Below are 6,683 nucleotides of genomic sequence, written 5' to 3'. Positions count from 1 at the left end.
AACATTAGACAAACAACATTAGTTATAAATTATTTGTTAATCATCATCAAAACAAAAGAACCCAACAATCTCCCCCTTTTTGATGATGACAAACAATTTACAAAAAGAGATATATGCATGAAAGGAAATTAATATGTAAATTGGAATTATCATGCATATAACCAAAACAAGATATACTCATAATATTTCTCCCCTTTTGACAACATCAAAAAGAGGAAACTGATAAGAGAGCGAAGACTCCCCCTACGAATAAGAATGGGTGAGAATAAAACAAATATAGGAAATGACTCCCCCTATCAAAATGCCATAAGGAATATATGCAATGATGACCAAGGCAAACATGTGAGCAAGCATAAATAAAAAATATACTAAACACACTCACATACAAAATGATAATGATAACACATATTGATATGTCATTATGAAGTAATGTCTCATTATACAAACATAAAAACCATATATAAAAGTAGATTTATGAAATAAAAAGAATAAGAACATGAGAATCATACAAAAAGTTTTTAAATGAAAACAAATCACTAAAATAAAATCATAAATCAAATGAAATCTATAAAAGTAAACCATATAAGGAAGAAACCAATATCAAAATGGCAAGAGAGGTAACCATATCAAACTCTTAAGCTTGTTTCATCCCATATAAACATTTTAGCACCCGGTAAATATGATTTGGGAAATAAACACCTAATAAACCCGGGGGTTGCTTAAACACAAACCTCTCATATGAAAACTCAAAACAATATATATATATATATATATATATATATATCCAAAAATAATGTTTGATCAATAAAGGAAATTTTCTTTAAAAATTTTGATCAAACCACATATAGAATACATTATAAAGCACAAGTAGATGATCCATAAGCACAAACACATAAATATTATAATAGAAGTGTTTTATAATGAATTCAAAAGTACATACCAAAACAAAATCTTCATAGTTCAAATTAAGATTTCAAAACATACAAGAATCATAAACTATGGATTTGAAAAACTAAAAAATCATCTTTAAGAACATGAAAACAAAAAAAAATATTCTTAAAGATCAAACAGATTTTGGTACCCAATTACTCTTGGTACCTAAGAGTCTAGGGACATGACCCCCTATCGTTAAAGCTCAAAGCCCTAGGATTATGAACCATTTGGGCGCATTTTATGCACAAACACGGTCAAAGAAAAAATTATGCAAATGACCTTTCCGATTATAATAAGTGCAATGAAAGAGACCCATTTGATTTTGTTGACCATAAACTTGTGCACGATATTCATTTACAAAAATAGATGATCTTATAAATTTATTTTGCAAATAAGAAATTTTTTGAAACAAGGTTGGTCCACTTGAAATATTTTATGATTTAGAAACTTTTCACAAATCAAAACAAAACTTAGCTAAATGACCAACTCTACCACAAAAATCACAATGATACACATTAACATGATTATGAAGAACTTTGTGAGAATGAGCATGTGAATGTGTATGTGTATAAGATGATGAAGCTTCATGAGATGCACAAGGATCATTAGCATTTTTAGGTTTGTGTGCACCATAGAAAAATTTAGCTAAATGGCCTTTTTGACCGCAAATAGAACACTTGTAAACTTTGTTATACATGTGTGCATGATGTATAGTACATTTGGATGTAGTAGCATGAGACCTAGCACACATGTTTATAAGCTTCTTATGGTTGTTAATGCATGTATTAAGAGTTGAATTTAAAGATGAAATACGGTTTTTAACAACATTCAACTCATCATTAGACACATATACATTAACGCTAGAAGTTGAAAGGGCATGATCATTTTTGAATGAATTAAATTTATTTCTAATTGTTTCTACCTCTAGCATGACATCAATCTTAGCATGAGATAAGCTAGCAATGGATGAGGTTAATTTTTCATTTTCTAATTTTAACATATCATTATTTTCTTTAAGCATAATATTTTCTTTTTTAATGATATCAAAATTAGAAGCTAGCTTCTTATGATAGGATTTTAAAATAACATGCTTGTTTTTTAAATCAACAAAATTATAGTGTAATTTCTTGTAGGTATGCATTAATTTCTCATATGCACAAGTGAGTTCATTAATGGATATATCACTATCGGATTTCGAATTGCTTACCACACTAGGGTTATCCCCTAGTGGACATGTGCATGATGCTCCACATGAACTTGAAGAAGAATCATCCAAAACTTGTCAGATTGCCTCTAAGTTCCATTGATGTGCTTCAATAAATTTTCATAAGGTGTAAGCACTATGAAAATGAACAAACTTGTTAGACATAGATGAATCAAAAGCATTTAGAAAATATTCTAACAAAATTTTATTCATTGTAAATAATCTTTTATCATTTTTACTCCACTTGGATTTTTTCAAAGTTGGTACAATATAAGTATTATTAATTATTTTCCATAAATAAAAATATCTAGATCTAACAAAAATATTAAATCTAGAACACAATTGGTAATAGGAGAAATTATCTATTCTAGGAGCAACATTAGGATCATAGTCTAAACAAGGTGCACAATGCATGTCCATAATATCTATATGCATGCAAGCAAGATAACAAAAAAAATCTCAAAACTAGATTTGCACAAAAGATAACTTAGATCTTTAACTCAAGGCAATTAGACCTTAAATAAAAAAGCATCAAGCTTTGATACCAATTGAAAACACCCTAATGCCACTAGGAAAGAACCCTAGAGGGGGGTAAATAGGGTTTATACTAATCTAATCCGATTTTATGCTAATTAAAACTAATTAACAAATATATCATAGCAAATGAGATATGAACAATATATATGTAAGGATATATAAGTAACACAAGGGTAAACAAACTACTAAAGTGATAGGGTAATATAAACAACAAGCAATTTGCAAAGGCGATATAAATGATAAGCACGAATATAAAGGAACGCCAATGACAAACGCAAACAAACGATATGATCACAGAGTTTGGTCCCCATAACCTACGTCTCCGCTCCACACCTCGAGAAGATCTCCACTATCATAATCGGGTTTTCTACGCTGACCCGAATAATGTTTACACCTCACACTCGGTTTTCTAGCTCACAGAAAACTTTACAATTACTCACAATGTAAACACACTAATTACCACCTCAAGTGTTGGTCTCTAGCCCGTGTCTTCCTCAAGTATTAGGAATTACAACCTCTCTCTAGGCATTACCACCTACCCTACTCCTCTTGGGACGACCCTATCTCTCACCACACATTCCTCTTGGTGTACTAGTGTATTACAAAGTGTATCTCACAATAAAGCTCACAAATCAAATGATTGTTCTCTTAAACAAGGTGAGAACTCAATTAAGCACAACTCAAAGTTACAATCTCTCACAACCCCAATATACTATGTATGTAAATGCTAAAAGCTTAAGTGGGTGTGTGTAACAATGAGATTCAATAAATCAAAATCAAACTAAACTCAATATAAAGATTCAATAAATCAAAATCAAACTAAACTCAATATAAACTCTAGCTTAGAAAAATGATAATCAAACAATTATATATAAATAATCAAACTAAACTCAATATAAACTCTAGCTTAGAAAAATGATAATCAAACAATTATATATAAATACAAAACTAGATTGAGTTTAGAAAACTTCTCCAATAAATGACAAGAGGGAGAGAGAGAAAAGTTGAAGCTCAAACAACAAGGATGATCTCCTCTAGCTCATGTGAAATTCTCTTCACAAACCGAAACTCTAAAATGCTTAAAAGCTTTTTAAACAAACTTAAACAAACTTTTAAATCCTTGTTAAACTTTCTTAAACCATTCTCTTGAGTAAATAAAACTGAGGATATGTGGGAGTATTTATAGGAACCCCAAAGCCAAGAGAAAACAAGGCAAAACGATCAAAAAACCATAACTAGAACAGGCTGTAAAAAACTAGCCGTTACAGCATCAGTCGACTGACAGCTTTCACCAGTCGACTAATGAGCTGACCGTTAGAGGTATTTTCCAGCTCATCAGTCGACTGACGACCTTATCAGTCGACTGATAACCTCATCAGTCGACTGACGACCTTATCAGTCAACTGATGACCTCATCAGTCGACTAGTTAGTCGACTAAAACAAAACAGAAACTTTTTATTATTTTAGGCGATTTCTTCAATCGACACATTCATCAGTCGACTGATAATACTATATCAGCTTGATTGAAACAGAAAATCTAATTTTTGAAGTGCCTTTAAAAATAGCAAATAAACTCCAAAAATTGTAAAATTTTGGGAAATCATTATAAATATGTAAATGAACATGTTACAAAAAGAATTTTTGGAATTGCACTTCACATTTGTGAAAACTCATCATTTTTTAAAACTAGTCCAAAACATGAAAATACGAAACACATGTTTTTTGATATTTTAGCTAAACTATGTTTTGAAACTTTATAAACTGATTTTAGAGACTTGATAAAAGATACAAACTATTGTTGTTAAGTCTATATGCCAAAAACTTAATATTATGTAAAAATGAAATTTTGCACAATATGCATTTTATAAAATGATAAATATGAAGCATGAAAGTGCATATGAATATAACTATTGTTTCATATCTACAAAGCTAAACCAAAACGAAACAATAAATATGAAATATGTACTTTCACATTTATATAAATAGGAAAACCACAACATGTATGTATATATATAACTATATATATACATAGACAACAAAATGTATGTGTGTGTATGTGATATTGAGCTTAAAGTACCAACACACATAATATAAACCTAAAAACTAAATTACTCAAGCTTGATGGATCTTCAATGTAGCTCAACTTGGTACACTTTGCGGATGAAGCTTGAACTTGGATATTCAACATGAATTGCATTGCTTTACTCCACTATTCCACCAACCTCCATTGGATATGATCGTGAATGCTCGATTCTATTCATCCTCCAACATATTGTTTGCCTAGAATAGATACAAAACACAAACACTAGACAAATAACATTAGTTGTAAATTTTTTGTTAATCATTATCAAAACAAAAGGACCCAACAGTATGGAGTAGCATACTCGCCTATAGCTATGGGATGGGACCACTATAGGAGTGATGGGAGTCATGCCTCATTACCCAGGATGTGGGAAGTGGGTGGACTAACTCCCACAAGTAAGTAGCCGCTTGCACTGTTCAGACGGGGCTGACAGGCTTGCAGGCGAGCTTAAGAGCTGCTTGAACGATCAGGCGAGCTTGCAGGCAAGCTTGGCAAACATGCGCGGTCGGCTGGTGGGCCCCTCGAGTGTGTGAGCTAATGTTCGTTGACAAGCTGAGTTCGTGTGGACGAACTCACTATAGGCAGGCTTGACTCGTGCAGGCAAGCAAGGAGTTTAGGCAAGGTTGAGCTCATACTTGCGAGCTCGATAATCAGGCGAGCTTGGCTCGTGCTGGCGTGTCAAGCAAACAGGCGAGGTTGGGGAGGCTTGGCATGTGCAGGCGAGCCAAACAAGGAAGCGAGGTTTGGCTCGCGCAAGAGAGCCAAACAAACAGGCGAGCATGGCTTGGCCTCAGGCGAGCTTGACTTGTGCTGGCAAGTCAAGAAAATATGCGAGCTTTTGCTTGACCTCTTGAATGTTGGTGAGCTTTGCTTGCTTTAAGCACACAGGCGAACTCAAATAGTCGAGGTTTGAGCTTTTTTATGTAAAGGTAATTTTTATTGCCTACAAGATCTCTTCAAAGTTTTCAGACCTAAATTAGGTTGCATGTGGTCTAGAACACTTTGAATGAAAATGATCACTGTTCATTGGTTTGGACGAATATGAGCCCCTTGGTTGAGTTGAGCTCTTCAGGTGGGCTGGATGAAGTGTAGGCGAGCTCGAGTCTTCAGGCGAGCTCAAGCCATTGGCAGGCGAGCTCTAAATGTGCGGGCGAGCTTTAAACATCGTCAGACAAGCTTTGTTCTTGCAGGCGAGCTGGATCACTACATGCGAGGCCCAAGTTGGTGGCGGACGAGCCACGTGTCTGCGGGCGGTTTCTTACGCTTTCCAGCTAAGGCGACACCTCGTCTTCACGCACTTGATCTGAGCTGTTGACTTGGTGGCGTTCTTGATCTCAACCATCGATTCAGCAAGAGATCGTGACTCGAACAGTCAAATCTTGGTCGTTCATTTTGGAACTCTGAATGTCCCGTCGCGCTCATGGCTATTTGATTCGAACTGCCGAATCGAACCGTTGTAGGCAATCTGAGCCGCTCGTTTCGTTTGAGCTGGTGAATCTCGACTGTTGATATTCACCTATATAAAGCGCTCATCTCCCTCATTGGGAGGTTACTGTGCTATTGAAATTTCTCACTCAAGCTTCCAAAGAAAACCAGAGCCCTTTTCTTCAACTTTCTCCACTTCAAAATGGGCCTGAAGACCAGGTCAAACGCCTCAAAGGGGAAGGGGGAAGGTTCCTCTTCCATTGCTGTCATTGCTACCACTACCGCCACTGGCATGACCTAAACACACTATGGTAAATCCATAATTGGCAGACTTGAAAATGGAGAATATGAACAGACTCATGTTCATCTTCTAGGGAGTTTCACCAACTCAGGTGAGGCTCCACTATTCTGGCGAGCTCACATTTCTAGTGAGCTCTGCTTTCACCAGGCGAACTCTGCTTGTCTGGTGAGCTCTGCTTGCCTGGCAAGCTTTGGCCTTT

This window comes from Asparagus officinalis, chromosome 10, assembly GCF_001876935.1.
Source record: "Asparagus officinalis chromosome 10, Aspof.V1, whole genome shotgun sequence".
Lineage (NCBI taxonomy): Eukaryota > Viridiplantae > Streptophyta > Magnoliopsida > Asparagales > Asparagaceae > Asparagus > Asparagus officinalis.
This window is presented reverse-complemented; position numbering follows the sequence as displayed.